General features: G+C 45.4%; 16 non-coding genes across 16 annotated transcripts; all 16 read left to right on the top strand.

Annotated features, from left to right (window-relative positions):
* Positions 1 to 577: 577 nt before the first annotated feature.
* On the top strand, positions 578 to 649 carry trnae-cuc. The gene has a single exon. It is a non-coding gene; the product is annotated as a tRNA-Glu (tRNA).
* A 970-nt stretch (positions 650 to 1,619) lies between these two features.
* Positions 1,620 to 1,691, top strand: trnae-cuc. The gene has a single exon. It is a non-coding gene; the product is annotated as a tRNA-Glu (tRNA).
* A 980-nt stretch (positions 1,692 to 2,671) lies between these two features.
* On the top strand, positions 2,672 to 2,743 carry trnae-cuc. The gene has a single exon. It is a non-coding gene; the product is annotated as a tRNA-Glu (tRNA).
* A 971-nt stretch (positions 2,744 to 3,714) lies between these two features.
* Positions 3,715 to 3,786, top strand: trnae-cuc. The gene has a single exon. It is a non-coding gene; the product is annotated as a tRNA-Glu (tRNA).
* A 971-nt stretch (positions 3,787 to 4,757) lies between these two features.
* On the top strand, positions 4,758 to 4,829 carry trnae-cuc. The gene has a single exon. It is a non-coding gene; the product is annotated as a tRNA-Glu (tRNA).
* Positions 4,830 to 5,800: 971 nt separating this feature from the next.
* trnae-cuc lies at positions 5,801 to 5,872 on the top strand. Its single transcript has one exon. It is a non-coding gene; the product is annotated as a tRNA-Glu (tRNA).
* Positions 5,873 to 6,843: 971 nt separating this feature from the next.
* trnae-cuc lies at positions 6,844 to 6,915 on the top strand. Its single transcript has one exon. It is a non-coding gene; the product is annotated as a tRNA-Glu (tRNA).
* Positions 6,916 to 7,872: 957 nt separating this feature from the next.
* trnae-cuc lies at positions 7,873 to 7,944 on the top strand. The gene has a single exon. It is a non-coding gene; the product is annotated as a tRNA-Glu (tRNA).
* A 1,151-nt stretch (positions 7,945 to 9,095) lies between these two features.
* Positions 9,096 to 9,167, top strand: trnae-cuc. The gene has a single exon. It is a non-coding gene; the product is annotated as a tRNA-Glu (tRNA).
* A 970-nt stretch (positions 9,168 to 10,137) lies between these two features.
* On the top strand, positions 10,138 to 10,209 carry trnae-cuc. The gene has a single exon. It is a non-coding gene; the product is annotated as a tRNA-Glu (tRNA).
* Positions 10,210 to 11,360: 1,151 nt separating this feature from the next.
* Positions 11,361 to 11,432, top strand: trnae-cuc. The gene has a single exon. It is a non-coding gene; the product is annotated as a tRNA-Glu (tRNA).
* A 970-nt stretch (positions 11,433 to 12,402) lies between these two features.
* Positions 12,403 to 12,474, top strand: trnae-cuc. Its single transcript has one exon. It is a non-coding gene; the product is annotated as a tRNA-Glu (tRNA).
* A 109-nt stretch (positions 12,475 to 12,583) lies between these two features.
* On the top strand, positions 12,584 to 12,655 carry trnae-cuc. Its single transcript has one exon. It is a non-coding gene; the product is annotated as a tRNA-Glu (tRNA).
* Positions 12,656 to 12,764: 109 nt separating this feature from the next.
* trnae-cuc lies at positions 12,765 to 12,836 on the top strand. The gene has a single exon. It is a non-coding gene; the product is annotated as a tRNA-Glu (tRNA).
* Positions 12,837 to 13,792: 956 nt separating this feature from the next.
* On the top strand, positions 13,793 to 13,864 carry trnae-cuc. The gene has a single exon. It is a non-coding gene; the product is annotated as a tRNA-Glu (tRNA).
* Positions 13,865 to 15,015: 1,151 nt separating this feature from the next.
* On the top strand, positions 15,016 to 15,087 carry trnae-cuc. Its single transcript has one exon. It is a non-coding gene; the product is annotated as a tRNA-Glu (tRNA).
* The last annotated feature ends 1,133 nt before the right edge of the window (positions 15,088 to 16,220 follow it).

Raw genomic sequence — 16,220 nt, 5'->3', positions numbered from 1 at the left:
TGGTGTTTATACTTGCGTACTATTGTTTCTACAGATGAGCGAGGTACCTTCAGGCGTTTGGAAATTGCTCCCAAGGATGAACCAGATTTGTGGAGGTCTACATTTTTTTTCTGAGGTCTTGGCTGATTTCCTTTGGTTTTCCCATGGAGTCAAGCAAAGAGGCACTGAGTTTGAAGGTAGGCCTTGAAATACATCTACAGGTACACCTCCAATTGACTCAAAGGATGTCAATTAGCCTATCAGAAGCTTCTAAAGCCATGACATCATTTTCGGGAATTTTCCAAACTGTTTAAAGGCACAGCCAACTTAGTGTATGTAAACTTCTGACCCACTGGATTTGTGATACACTGAATTATAAGTGAAATAATCGGTCTGTAAACAATTGTTGGAAAAATTACTTGTGTCATGCACAAAGTAGATGTCCTAACCGACTGCCAAAACTATAGTTTGTTAACAAGAAATGCGTGGAGGGGTTGACAAACAGGTTTTAATGACTCCAGCCTAAGTGGATGGAAACTTACGACTTCAACTGTATGTACCAGCTCACACTGGGAACCGATTTTCACTCTAGTACCCTTCCCTGGTGGTCTAGTGGTTAGGATTCGGCGCTCTCACCGCCGCGGCCCGGGTTCGATTCCTGGTCAGGGAAATAGTCTATGCTCCTTGTTTACTTGTGCAACCTGTCACTATGAATTTAGTAGGTTGTTGCACATATGTACCACTTCAAATTGCAAACTGATTTGCCCTGCAGTGTCCTTCCCAGGTGTTCTAGTGGTGCACCAGACCCTCCTGCAGCAAAGCACCCCCAACATGATGCTGTGCTTCACGGTTGGGATGTGTTCTTTGGCTTGCGAGCCCTTTTCGATACAGGACTCGTTTGCCTGTGGATATAGACCATTTTGTACCTGTTTCCTCCAGCATCTTCACAAGGTCCTTTGCTGTAGTTCTGGGATGGATTTGCACTTTTCGACCCAAAGTACGTTCATCTCTAGGAGACAGAACGCGTCTCCTTCCTGAGCGGTATGACGCCTGCGTGGTCCCATGGTGTTTATACTTGCGTACTATTGTTTCTACAGATGAGCGAGGTACCTTCAGGCGTTTGGAAATTGCTCCCAAGGATGAACCAGATTTGTGGAGGTCTACATTTTTTTTCTGAGGTCTTGGCTGATTTCCTTTGGTTTTCCCATGGAGTCAAGCAAAGAGGCACTGAGTTTGAAGGTAGGCCTTGAAATACATCTACAGGTACACCTCCAATTGACTCAAAGGATGTCAATTAGCCTATCAGAAGCTTCTAAAGCCATGACATCATTTTCGGGAATTTTCCAAACTGTTTAAAGGCACAGCCAACTTAGTGTATGTAAACTTCTGACCCACTGGATTTGTGATACACTTTATTATAAGTGAAATAATAGGTCTGTAAACAATTGTTGGAAAAATTACTTGTGTCATGCACAAAGTAGATGTCCTAACCGACTGCCAAAACTATAGTTTGTTAACAAGAAATGTGTGGAGGGGTTGACAAACAGGTTTTAATGACCCCAGCCTAAGTGGATGGAAACTTACGACTTCAACTGTATGTACCAGCTCACACTGGGAACCGATTTTCACTCTAGTACCCTTCCCTGGTGGTCTAGTGGTTAGGATTCGGCGCTCTCACCGCCGCGGCCTGGGTTCGATTCCCGGTCAGGGAACTACTCTTTTGCTACATGTTTACTTGTGCTACATGTTTACTTGTGCAACCTGTCACTATGAATATGGAAGGTTATCGCACATATTCAAATTGCAAACTGATTTGCCCTGCAGTGTCCTTCCCAGGTGTTCTAGTGGTGCACCAGACCCTCCTGCAGCAAAGCACCCCCAACATGATGCTGTGCTTCACGGTTGGGATGTGTTCTTTGGCTTGCGAGCCCTTTTCGATACAGGACTCGTTTGCCTGTGGATATAGACCATTTTGTACCTGTTTCCTCCAGCATCTTCACAAGGTCCTTTGCTGTAGTTCTGGGATGGATTTGCACTTTTCGACCCAAAGTACGTTCATCTCTAGGAGACAGAACGCGTCTCCTTCCTGAGCGGTATGACGCCTGCGTGGTCCCATGGTGTTTATACTTGCGTACTATTGTTTCTACAGATGAGCGAGGTACCTTCAGGCGTTTGGAAATTGCTCCCAAGGATGAACCAGATTTGTGGAGGTCTACATTTTTTTTCTGAGGTCTTGGCTGATTTCCTTTGGTTTTCCCATGGAGTCAAGCAAAGAGGCACTGAGTTTGAAGGTAGGCCTTGAAATACATCTACAGGTACACCTCCAATTGACTCAAAGGATGTCAATTAGCCTATCAGAAGCTTCTAAAGCCATGACATCATTTTCGGGAATTTTCCAAACTGTTTAAAGGCACAGCCAACTTAGTGTATGTAAACTTCTGACCCACTGGATTTGTGATACACTGAATTATAAGTGAAATAATCGGTCTGTAAACAATTGTTGGAAAAATTACTTGTGTCATGCACAAAGTAGATGTCCTAACCGACTGCCAAAACTATAGTTTGTTAACAAGAAATGTGTGGAGGGGTTGACAAACAGGTTTTAATGACCCCAGCCTAAGTGGATGGAAACTTACGACTTCAACTGTATGTACCAGCTCACACTGGGAACCGATTTTCACTCTAGTACCCTTCCCTGGTGGTCTAGTGGTTAGGATTCGGCGCTCTCACCGCCGCGGCCCGGGTTCGATTCCCGGTCAGGGAACTACTCTTTTGCTACATGTTTACTTGTGCAACCTGTCACTATGAATTTAGTAGGTTGTTGCACATATGTACCACTTCAAATTGCAAACTGATTTGCCCTGCAGTGTCCTTCCCAGGTGTTCTAGTGGTGCACCAGACCCTCCTGCAGCAAAGCACCCCCAACATGATGCTGTGCTTCACGGTTGGGATGTGTTCTTTGGCTTGCGAGCCCTTTTCGATATAGGACTCGTTTGCCTGTGGATATAGACCATTTTGTACCTGTTTCCTCCAGCATCTTCACAAGGTCCTTTGCTGTAGTTCTGGGATGGATTTGCACTTTTCGACCCAAAGTACGTTCATCTCTAGGAGACAGAACGCGTCTCCTTCCTGAGCGGTATGACGCCTGCGTGGTCCCATGGTGTTTATACTTGCGTACTATTGTTTCTACAGATGAGCGAGGTACCTTCAGGCGTTTGGAAATTGCTCCCAAGGATGAACCAGATTTGTGGAGGTCTACATTTTTTTTCTGAGGTCTTGGCTGATTTCCTTTGGTTTTCCCATGGAGTCAAGCAAAGAGGCACTGAGTTTGAAGGTAGGCCTTGAAATACATCTACAGGTACACCTCCAATTGACTCAAAGGATGTCAATTAGCCTATCAGAAGCTTCTAAAGCCATGACATCATTTTCGGGAATTTTCCAAACTGTTTAAAGGCACAGCCAACTTAGTGTATGTAAACTTCTGACCCACTGGATTTGTGATACACTGAATTATAAGTGAAATAATCGGTCTGTAAACAATTGTTGGAAAAATTACTTGTGTCATGCACAAAGTAGATGTCCTAACCGACTGCCAAAACTATAGTTTGTTAACAAGAAATGTGTGGAGGGGTTGACAAACAGGTTTTAATGACTCCAGCCTAAGTGGATGGAAACTTACGACTTCAACTGTATGTACCAGCTCACACTGGGAACCGATTTTCACTCTAGTACCCTTCCCTGGTGGTCTAGTGGTTAGGATTCGGCGCTCTCACCGCCGCGGCCCGGGTTCGATTCCCGGTCAGGGAACTACTCTTTTGCTACATGTTTACTTGTGCAACCTGTCACTATGAATTTAGTAGGTTGTTGCACATATGTACCACTTCAAATTGCAAACTGATTTGCCCTGCAGTGTCCTTCCCAGGTGTTCTAGTGGTGCACCAGACCCTCCTGCAGCAAAGCACCCCCAACATGATGCTGTGCTTCACGGTTGGGATGTGTTCTTTGGCTTGCGAGCCCTTTTCGATATAGGACTCGTTTCCCTGTGGATATAGACCATTTTGTACCTGTTTCCTCCAGCATCTTCACAAGGTCCTTTGCTGTAGTTCTGGGATGGATTTGCACTTTTCGACCCAAAGTACGTTCATCTCTAGGAGACAGAACGCGTCTCCTTCCTGAGCGGTATGACGCCTGCGTGGTCCCATGGTGTTTATACTTGCGTACTATTGTTTCTACAGATGAGCGAGGTACCTTCAGGCGTTTGGAAATTGCTCCCAAGGATGAACCAGATTTGTGGAGGTCTACATTTTTTTTCTGAGGTCTTGGCTGATTTCCTTTGGTTTTCCCATGGAGTCAAGCAAAGAGGCACTGAGTTTGAAGGTAGGCCTTGAAATACATCTACAGGTACACCTCCAATTGACTCAAAGGATGTCAATTAGCCTATCAGAAGCTTCTAAAGCCATGACATCATTTTCGGGAATTTTCCAAACTGTTTAAAGGCACAGCCAACTTAGTGTATGTAAACTTCTGACCCACTGGATTTGTGATACACTGAATTATAAGTGAAATAATCGGTCTGTAAACAATTGTTGGAAAAATTACTTGTGTCATGCACAAAGTAGATGTCCTAACCGACTGCCAAAACTATAGTTTGTTAACAAGAAATGTGTGGAGGGGTTGACAAACAGGTTTTAATGACTCCAGCCTAAGTGGATGGAAACTTACGACTTCAACTGTATGTACCAGCTCACACTGGGAACCGATTTTCACTCTAGTACCCTTCCCTGGTGGTCTAGTGGTTAGGATTCGGCGCTCTCACCGCCGCGGCCCGGGTTCGATTCCCGGTCAGGGAACTACTCTTTTGCTACATGTTTACTTGTGCAACCTGTCACTATGAATTTAGTAGGTTGTTGCACATATGTACCACTTCAAATTGCAAACTGATTTGCCCTGCAGTGTCCTTCCCAGGTGTTCTAGTGGTGCACCAGACCCTCCTGCAGCAAAGCACCCCCAACATGATGCTGTGCTTCACGGTTGGGATGTGTTCTTTGGCTTGCGAGCCCTTTTCGATATAGGACTCGTTTCCCTGTGGATATAGACCATTTTGTACCTGTTTCCTCCAGCATCTTCACAAGGTCCTTTGCTGTAGTTCTGGGATGGATTTGCACTTTTCGACCCAAAGTACGTTCATCTCTAGGAGACAGAACGCGTCTCCTTCCTGAGCGGTATGACGCCTGCGTGGTCCCATGGTGTTTATACTTGCGTACTATTGTTTCTACAGATGAGCGAGGTACCTTCAGGCGTTTGGAAATTGCTCCCAAGGATGAACCAGATTTGTGGAGGTCTACATTTTTTTTCTGAGGTCTTGGCTGATTTCCTTTGGTTTTCCCATGGAGTCAAGCAAAGAGGCACTGAGTTTGAAGGTAGGCCTTGAAATACATCTACAGGTACACCTCCAATTGACTCAAAGGATGTCAATTAGCCTATCAGAAGCTTCTAAAGCCATGACATCATTTTCGGGAATTTTCCAAACTGTTTAAAGGCACAGCCAACTTAGTGTATGTAAACTTCTGACCCACTGGATTTGTGATACACTGAATTATAAGTGAAATAATCGGTCTGTAAACAATTGTTGGAAAAATTACTTGTGTCATGCACAAAGTAGATGTCCTAACCGACTGCCAAAACTATAGTTTGTTAACAAGAAATGTGTGGAGGGGTTGACAAACAGGTTTTAATGACTCCAGCCTAAGTGGATGGAAACTTACGACTTCAACTGTATGTACCAGCTCACACTGGGAACCGATTTTCACTCTAGTACCCTTCCCTGGTGGTCTAGTGGTTAGGATTCGGTGCTCTCACCGCCGCGGCCCGGGTTCGATTCCCGGTCAGGGAAATAGTCTATGCTCCTTGTTTACTTGTGCAACCTTTTCACTATGAATTTAGTAGGTTGTTGCACATATGTACCACTTCAAATTGCAAACTGATTTGCCCTGCAGTGTCCTTCCCAGGTGTTCTAGTGGTGCACCAGACCCTCCTGCAGCAAAGCACCCCCAACATGATGCTGTGCTTCACGGTTGGGATGTGTTCTTTGGCTTGCGAGCCCTTTTCGATACAGGACTCGTTTGCCTGTGGATATAGACCATTTTGTACCTGTTTCCTCCAGCATCTTCACAAGGTCCTTTGCTGTAGTTCTGGGATGGATTTGCACTTTTCGACCCAAAGTACGTTCATCTCTAGGAGACAGAACGCGTCTCCTTCCTGAGCGGTATGACGCCTGCGTGGTCCCATGGTGTTTATACTTGCGTACTATTGTTTCTACAGATGAGCGAGGTACCTTCAGGCGTTTGGAAATTGCTCCCAAGGATGAACCAGATTTGTGGAGGTCTACATTTTTTTTCTGAGGTCTTGGCTGATTTCCTTTGGTTTTCCCATGGAGTCAAGCAAAGAGGCACTGAGTTTGAAGGTAGGCCTTGAAATACATCTACAGGTACACCTCCAATTGACTCAAAGGATGTCAATTAGCCTATCAGAAGCTTCTAAAGCCATGACATCATTTTCGGGAATTTTCCAAACTGTTTAAAGGCACAGCCAACTTAGTGTATGTAAACTTCTGACCCACTGGATTTGTGATACACTGAATTATAAGTGAAATAATCGGTCTGTAAACAATTGTTGGAAAAATTACTTGTGTCATGCACAAAGTAGATGTCCTAACCGACTGCCAAAACTATAGTTTGTTAACAAGAAATGTGTGGAGGGGTTGACAAACAGGTTTTAATGACTCCAGCCTAAGTGGATGGAAACTTACGACTTCAACTGTATGTACCAGCTCACACTGGGAACCGATTTTCACTCTAGTACCCTTCCCTGGTGGTCTAGTGGTTAGGATTCGGCGCTCTCACCGCCGCGGCCCGGGTTCGATTCCCGGTCAGGGAAATAGTCTATGCTCCTTGTTTACTTGTGCAACCTGTCACTATGAATTTAGTAGGTTGTTGCACATATGTACCACTTCAAATTGCAAACTGATTTGCCCTGCAGTGTTCTAGTGGTGCACCAGACCCTCCTGCAGCAAAGCACCCCCAACATGATGCTGTGCTTCACGGTTGGGATGTGTTCTTTGGCTTGCGAGCCCTTTTCGATATAGGACTCGTTTGCCTGTGGATATAGACCATTTTGTACCTGTTTCCTCCAGCATCTTCACAAGGTCCTTTGCTGTAGTTCTGGGATGGATTTGCACTTTTCGACCCAAAGTACGTTCATCTCTAGGAGACAGAACGCGTCTCCTTCCTGAGCGGTATGACGCCTGCGTGGTCCCATGGTGTTTATACTTGCGTACTATTGTTTCTACAGATGAGCGAGGTACCTTCAGGCGTTTGGAAATTGCTCCCAAGGATGAACCAGATTTGTGGAGGTCTACATTTTTTTTCTGAGGTCTTGGCTGATTTCCTTTGGTTTTCCCATGGAGTCAAGCAAAGAGGCACTGAGTTTGAAGGTAGGCCTTGAAATACATCTACAGGTACACCTCCAATTGACTCAAAGGATGTCAATTAGCCTATCAGAAGCTTCTAAAGCCATGACATCATTTTCGGGAATTTTCCAAACTGTTTAAAGGCACAGCCAACTTAGTGTATGTAAACTTCTGACCCACTGGATTTGTGATACACTGAATTATAAGTGAAATAATCGGTCTGTAAACAATTGTTGGAAAAATTACTTGTGTCATGCACAAAGTAGATGTCCTAACCGACTGCCAAAACTATAGTTTGTTAACAAGAAATGTGTGGAGGGGTTGACAAACAGGTTTTAATGACTCCAGCCTAAGTGGATGGAAACTTACGACTTCAACTGTATGTACCAGCTCACACTGGGAACCGATTTTCACTCTAGTACCCTTCCCTGGTGGTCTAGTGGTTAGGATTCGGCGCTCTCACCGCCGCGGCCCGGGTTCGATTCCCGGTCAGGGAACTACTCTTTTGCTACATGCTTACTTGTGCAACCGGTCACTATGAATATGGAAGGTTATCGCACATATGTACCAGCTCACACTGGGAACCGATTTGCACTCTAGTACCCTTCCCTGGTGGTCTAGTGGTTAGGATTCGGCGCTCTCACCGCCGCGGCCAGGGTTCGATTCCCGGTAAAGGAAATAGTCTATGCTCCTTGTTTAGTTGTGCATCCTGTCACTATGAATTTAGTAGGTTGTTGCACATATGTACCACTTCAAATTGCAAACTGATTTGCCCTGCAGTGTCCTTCCCAGGTGTTCTAGTGGTGCACCAGACCCTCCTGCAGCAAAGCACCCCCAACATGATGCTGTGCTTCACGGTTGGGATGTGTTCTTTGGCTTGCGAGCCCTTTTCGATATAGGACTCGTTTGCCTGTGGATATAGACCATTTTGTACCTGTTTCCTCCAGCATCTTCACAAGGTCCTTTGCTGTAGTTCTGGGATGGATTTGCACTTTTCGACCCAAAGTACGTTCATCTCTAGGAGACAGAACGCGTCTCCTTCCTGAGCGGTATGACGCCTGCGTGGTCCCATGGTGTTTATACTTGCGTACTATTGTTTCTACAGATGAGCGAGGTACCTTCAGGCGTTTGGAAATTGCTCCCAAGGATGAACCAGATTTGTGGAGGTCTACATTTTTTTTCTGAGGTCTTGGCTGATTTCCTTTGGTTTTCCCATGGAGTCAAGCAAAGAGGCACTGAGTTTGAAGGTAAGCCTTGAAATACATCTACAGGTACACCTCCAATTGACTCAAAGGATGTCAATTAGCCTATCAGAAGCTTCTAAAGCCATGACATCATTTTCGGGAATTTTCCAAACTGTTTAAAGGCACAGCCAACTTAGTGTATGTAAACTTCTGACCCACTGGATTTGTGATACACTGAATTATAAGTGAAATAATCGGTCTGTAAACAATTGTTGGAAAAATTACTTGTGTCATGCACAAAGTAGATGTCCTAACCGACTGCCAAAACTATAGTTTGTTAACAAGAAATGTGTGGAGGGGTTGACAAACAGGTTTTAATGACTCCAGCCTAAGTGGATGGAAACTTACGACTTCAACTGTATGTACCAGCTCACACTGGGAACCGATTTTCACTCCAGTACCCTTCCCTGGTGGTCTAGTGGTTAGGATTCGGCGCTCTCACCGCCGCGGCCCGGGTTCGATTCCTGGTCAGGGAAATAGTCTATGCTCCTTGTTTACTTGTGCAACCTGTCACTATGAATTTAGTAGGTTGTTGCACATATGTACCACTTCAAATTGCAAACTGATTTGCCCTGCAGTGTCCTTCCCAGGTGTTCTAGTGGTGCACCAGACCCTCCTGCAGCAAAGCACCCCCAACATGATGCTGTGCTTCACGGTTGGGATGTGTTCTTTGGCTTGCGAGCCCTTTTCGATATAGGACTCGTTTGCCTGTGGATATAGACCATTTTGTACCTGTTTCCTCCAGCATCTTCACAAGGTCCTTTGCTGTAGTTCTGGGATGGATTTGCACTTTTCGACCCAAAGTACGTTCATCTCTAGGAGACAGAACGCGTCTCCTTCCTGAGCGGTATGACGCCTGCGTGGTCCCATGGTGTTTATACTTGCGTACTATTGTTTCTACAGATGAGCGAGGTACCTTCAGGCGTTTGGAAATTGCTCCCAAGGATGAACCAGATTTGTGGAGGTCTACATTTTTTTTCTGAGGTCTTGGCTGATTTCCTTTGGTTTTCCCATGGAGTCAAGCAAAGAGGCACTGAGTTTGAAGGTAGGCCTTGAAATACATCTACAGGTACACCTCCAATTGACTCAAAGGATGTCAATTAGCCTATCAGAAGCTTCTAAAGCCATGACATCATTTTCGGGAATTTTCCAAACTGTTTAAAGGCACAGCCAACTTAGTGTATGTAAACTTCTGACCCACTGGATTTGTGATACACTGAATTATAAGTGAAATAATCGGTCTGTAAACAATTGTTGGAAAAATTACTTGTGTCATGCACAAAGTAGATGTCCTAACCGACTGCCAAAACTATAGTTTGTTAACAAGAAATGTGTGGAGGGGTTGACAAACAGGTTTTAATGACTCCAGCCTAAGTGGATGGAAACTTACGACTTCAACTGTATGTACCAGCTCACACTGGGAACCGATTTTCACTCTAGTACCCTTCCCTGGTGGTCTAGTGGTTAGGATTCGGCGCTCTCACCGCCGCGGCCCGGGTTCGATTCCCGGTCAGGGAACTACTCTTTTGCTACATGCTTACTTGTGCAACCGGTCACTATGAATATGGAAGGTTATCGCACATATGTACCAGCTCACACTGGGAACCGATTTGCACTCTAGTACCCTTCCCTGGTGGTCTAGTGGTTAGGATTCGGCGCTCTCACCGCCGCGGCCAGGGTTCGATTCCCGGTAAAGGAAATAGTCTATGCTCCTTGTTTAGTTGTGCATCCTGTCACTATGAATTTAGTAGGTTGTTGCACATATGTACCACTTCAAATTGCAAACTGATTTGCCCTGCAGTGTCCTTCCCAGGTGTTCTAGTGGTGCACCAGACCCTCCTGCAGCAAAGCACCCCCAACATGATGCTGTGCTTCACGGTTGGGATGTGTTCTTTGGCTTGCGAGCCCTTTTCGATATAGGACTCGTTTGCCTGTGGATATAGACCATTTTGTACCTGTTTCCTCCAGCATCTTCACAAGGTCCTTTGCTGTAGTTCTGGGATGGATTTGCACTTTTCGACCCAAAGTACGTTCATCTCTAGGAGACAGAACGCGTCTCCTTCCTGAGCGGTATGACGCCTGCGTGGTCCCATGGTGTTTATACTTGCGTACTATTGTTTCTACAGATGAGCGAGGTACCTTCAGGCGTTTGGAAATTGCTCCCAAGGATGAACCAGATTTGTGGAGGTCTACATTTTTTTTCTGAGGTCTTGGCTGATTTCCTTTGGTTTTCCCATGGAGTCAAGCAAAGAGGCACTGAGTTTGAAGGTAAGCCTTGAAATACATCTACAGGTACACCTCCAATTGACTCAAAGGATGTCAATTAGCCTATCAGAAGCTTCTAAAGCCATGACATCATTTTCGGGAATTTTCCAAACTGTTTAAAGGCACAGCCAACTTAGTGTATGTAAACTTCTGACCCACTGGATTTGTGATACACTGAATTATAAGTGAAATAATCGGTCTGTAAACAATTGTTGGAAAAATTACTTGTGTCATGCACAAAGTAGATGTCCTAACCGACTGCCAAAACTATAGTTTGTTAACAAGAAATGTGTGGAGGGGTTGACAAACAGGTTTTAATGACTCCAGCCTAAGTGGATGGAAACTTACGACTTCAACTGTATGTACCAGCTCACACTGGGAACCGATTTTCACTCCAGTACCCTTCCCTGGTGGTCTAGTGGTTAGGATTCGGCGCTCTCACCGCCGCGGCCCGGGTTCGATTCCTGGTCAGGGAAATAGTCTATGCTCCTTGTTTACTTGTGCAACCTGTCACTATGAATTTAGTAGGTTGTTGCACATATGTACCACTTCAAATTGCAAACTGATTTGCCCTGCAGTGTCCTTCCCAGGTGTTCTAGTGGTGCACCAGACCCTCCTGCAGCAAAGCACCCCCAACATGATGCTGTGCTTCACGGTTGGGATGTGTTCTTTGGCTTGCGAGCCCTTTTCGATATAGGACTCGTTTGCCTGTGGATATAGACCATTTTGTACCTGTTTCCTCCAGCATCTTCACAAGGTCCTTTGCTGTAGTTCTGGGATGGATTTGCACTTTTCGACCCAAAGTACGTTCATCTCTAGGAGACAGAACGCGTCTCCTTCCTGAGCGGTATGACGCCTGCGTGGTCCCATGGTGTTTATACTTGCGTACTATTGTTTCTACAGATGAGCGAGGTACCTTCAGGCGTTTGGAAATTGCTCCCAAGGATGAACCAGATTTGTGGAGGTCTACATTTTTTTTCTGAGGTCTTGGCTGATTTCCTTTGGTTTTCCCATGGAGTCAAGCAAAGAGGCACTGAGTTTGAAGGTAGGCCTTGAAATACATCTACAGGTACACCTCCAATTGACTCAAAGGATGTCAATTAGCCTATCAGAAGCTTCTAAAGCCATGACATCATTTTCGGGAATTTTCCAAACTGTTTAAAGGCACAGCCAACTTAGTGTATGTAAACTTCTGACCCACTGGATTTGTGATACACTGAATTATAAGTGAAATAATCGGTCTGTAAACAATTGTTGGAAAAATTACTTGTGTCATGCACAAAGTAGATGTCCTAACCGACTGCCAAAACTATAGTTTGTTAACAAGAAATGTGTGGAGGGGTTGACAAACAGGTTTTAATGACTCCAGCCTAAGTGGATGGAAACTTACGACTTCAACTGTATGTACCAGCTCACACTGGGAACCGATTTTCACTCTAGTACCCTTCCCTGGTGGTCTAGTGGTTAGGATTCGGCGCTCTCACCGCCGCGGCCCGGGTTCGATTCCCGGTCAGGGAACTACTCTTTTGCTACATGTTTACTTGTGCAACCTGTCACTATGAATATGGAAGGTTATCGCACATATGTACCAGCTCACACTGGGAACCGATTTGCACTCTAGTACCCTTCCCTGGTGGTCTAGTGGTTAGGATTCGGTGCTCTCAAAGCCGCGGCCCGGGTTCGATTCCCGGTCAGGGAACTACTCTTTTGCTACATGTTTACTTGTGCAACCGGTCACTATGAATATGGAAGGTTATCGCACATATGTACCAGCTCACACTGGGAACCGATTTGCACTCTAGTACCCTTCCCTGGTGGTCTAGTGGTTAGGATTCGGCGCTCTCACCGCCGCGGCCCGGGTTCGATTCCCGGTAAAGGAAATAGTCTATGCTCCTTGTTTAGTTGTGCATCCTGTCACTATGAATTTAGTAGGTTGTTGCACATATGTACCACTTCAAATTGCAAACTGATTTGCCCTGCAGTGTCCTTCCCAGGTGTTCTAGTGGTGCACCAGACCCTCCTGCAGCAAAGCACCCCCAACATGATGCTGTGCTTCACGGTTGGCTTGCGAGCCCTTTTCGATATAGGACTCGTTTGCCTGTGGATATAGACCATTTTGTACCTGTTTCCTCCAGCATCTTCACAAGGTCCTTTGCTGTAGTTCTGGGATGGATTTGCACTTTTCGACCCAAAGTACGTTCATCTCTAGGAGACAGAACGCGTCTCCTTCCTGAGCGGTATGACGCCTGCGTGGTCCCATGGTGTTTATACTTGCGTACTATTGTTTCTACAGATGAGCGAGGTACCTTCAGGCGTTTGGAAATTGCTCCCAAGGATGAACCAGATTTGTGGAGGTCTACATTTTTTTTCTGAGGTCTTGGCTGATTTCCTTTGGTTTTCCCATGGAGTCAAGCAAAGAGGCACTGAGTTTGAAGGTAGGCCTTGAAATACATCTACAGGTACACCTCCAATTGACTCAAAGGATGTCAATTAGCCTATCAGAAGCTTCTAAAGCCATGACATCATTTTCGGGAATTTTCCAAACTGTTTAAAGGCACAGCCAACTTAGTGTATGTAAACTTCTGACCCACTGGATTTGTGATACACTGAATTATAAGTGAAATAATCGGTCTGTAAACAATTGTTGGAAAAATTACTTGTGTCATGCACAAAGTAGATGTCCTAACCGACTGCCAAAACTATAGTTTGTTAACAAGAAATGTGTGGAGGGGTTGACAAACAGGTTTTAATGACTCCAGCCTAAGTGGATGGAAACTTACGACTTCAACTGTATGTACCAGCTCACACTGGGAACCGATTTTCACTCTAGTACCCTTCCCTGGTGGTCTAGTGGTTAGGATTCGGCGCTCTCACCGCCGCGGCCCGGGTTCGATTCCCGGTCAGGGAACTACTCTTTTGCTACATGCTTACTTGTGCAACCGGTCACTATGAATATGGAAGGTTATCGCACATATGTACCAGCTCACACTGGGAACCGATTTGCACTCTAGTACCCTTCCCTGGTGGTCTAGTGGTTAGGATTCGGCGCTCTCACCGCCGCGGCCAGGGTTCGATTCCCGGTAAAGGAAATAGTCTATGCTCCTTGTTTAGTTGTGCATCCTGTCACTATGAATTTAGTAGGTTGTTGCACATATGTACCACTTCAAATTGCAAACTGATTTGCCCTGCAGTGTCCTTCCCAGGTGTTCTAGTGGTGCACCAGACCCTCCTGCAGCAAAGCACCCCCAACATGATGCTGTGCTTCACGGTTGGGATGTGTTCTTTGGCTTGCGAGCCCTTTTCGATATAGGACTCGTTTGCCTGTGGATATAGACCATTTTGTACCTGTTTCCTCCAGCATCTTCACAAGGTCCTTTGCTGTAGTTCTGGGATGGATTTGCACTTTTCGACCCAAAGTACGTTCATCTCTAGGAGACAGAACGCGTCTCCTTCCTGAGCGGTATGACGCCTGCGTGGTCCCATGGTGTTTATACTTGCGTACTATTGTTTCTACAGATGAGCGAGGTACCTTCAGGCGTTTGGAAATTGCTCCCAAGGATGAACCAGATTTGTGGAGGTCTACATTTTTTTTCTGAGGTCTTGGCTGATTTCCTTTGGTTTTCCCATGGAGTCAAGCAAAGAGGCACTGAGTTTGAAGGTAGGCCTTGAAATACATCTACAGGTACACCTCCAATTGACTCAAAGGATGTCAATTAGCCTATCAGAAGCTTCTAAAGCCATGACATCATTTTCGGGAATTTTCCAAACTGTTTAAAGGCACAGCCAACTTAGTGTATGTAAACTTCTGACCCACTGGATTTGTGATACACTGAATTATAAGTGAAATAATCGGTCTGTAAACAATTGTTGGAAAAATTACTTGTGTCATGCACAAAGTAGATGTCCTAACCGACTGCCAAAACTATAGTTTGTTAACAAGAAATGTGTGGAGGGGTTGACAAACAGGTTTTAATGACTCCAGCCTAAGTGGATGGAAACTTACGACTTCAACTGTATGTACCAGCTCACACTGGGAACCGATTTTCACTCTAGTACCCTTCCCTGGTGGTCTAGTGGTTAGGATTCGGCGCTCTCACCGCCGCGGCCCGGGTTCGATTCCCGGTCAGGGAACTACTCTTTTGCTACATGCTTACTTGTGCAACCGGTCACTATGAATATGGAAGGTTATCGCACATATGTACCAGCTCACACTGGGAACCGATTTGCACTCTAGTACCCTTCCCTGGTGGTCTAGTGGTTAGGATTCGGCGCTCTCACCGCCGCGGCCAGGGTTCGATTCCCGGTAAAGGAAATAGTCTATGCTCCTTGTTTAGTTGTGCATCCTGTCACTATGAATTTAGTAGGTTGTTGCACATATGTACCACTTCAAATTGCAAACTGATTTGCCCTGCAGTGTCCTTCCCAGGTGTTCTAGTGGTGCACCAGACCCTCCTGCAGCAAAGCACCCCCAACATGATGCTGTGCTTCACGGTTGGGATGTGTTCTTTGGCTTGCGAGCCCTTTTCGATATAGGACTCGTTTGCCTGTGGATATAGACCATTTTGTACCTGTTTCCTCCAGCATCTTCACAAGGTCCTTTGCTGTAGTTCTGGGATGGATTTGCACTTTTCGACCCAAAGTACGTTCATCTCTAGGAGACAGAACGCGTCTCCTTCCTGAGCGGTATGACGCCTGCGTGGTCCCATGGTGTTTATACTTGCGTACTATTGTTTCTACAGATGAGCGAGGTACCTTCAGGCGTTTGGAAATTGCTCCCAAGGATGAACCAGATTTGTGGAGGTCTACATTTTTTTTCTGAGGTCTTGGCTGATTTCCTTTGGTTTTCCCATGGAGTCAAGCAAAGAGGCACTGAGTTTGAAGGTAAGCCTTGAAATACATCTACAGGTACACCTCCAATTGACTCAAAGGATGTCAATTAGCCTATCAGAAGCTTCTAAAGCCATGACATCATTTTCGGGAATTTTCCAAACTGTTTAAAGGCACAGCCAACTTAGTGTATGTAAACTTCTGACCCACTGGATTTGTGATACACTGAATTATAAGTGAAATAATCGGTCTGTAAACAATTGTTGGAAAAATTACTTGTGTCATGCACAAAGTAGATGTCCTAACCGACTGCCAAAACTATAGTTTGTTAACAAGAAATGTGTGGAGGGGTTGACAAACAGGTTTTAATGACTCCAGCCTAAGTGGATGGAAACTTACGACTTCAACTGTATGTACCAGCTCACACTGGGAACCGA

Source organism: Oncorhynchus mykiss, chromosome 10 (assembly GCF_013265735.2).
Source record: "Oncorhynchus mykiss isolate Arlee chromosome 10, USDA_OmykA_1.1, whole genome shotgun sequence".
NCBI classification, from domain to species: domain Eukaryota; kingdom Metazoa; phylum Chordata; class Actinopteri; order Salmoniformes; family Salmonidae; genus Oncorhynchus; species Oncorhynchus mykiss.
Note: the sequence above shows the minus strand (reverse complement) of the source record. Positions and strands in the feature narration are given on the sequence as shown.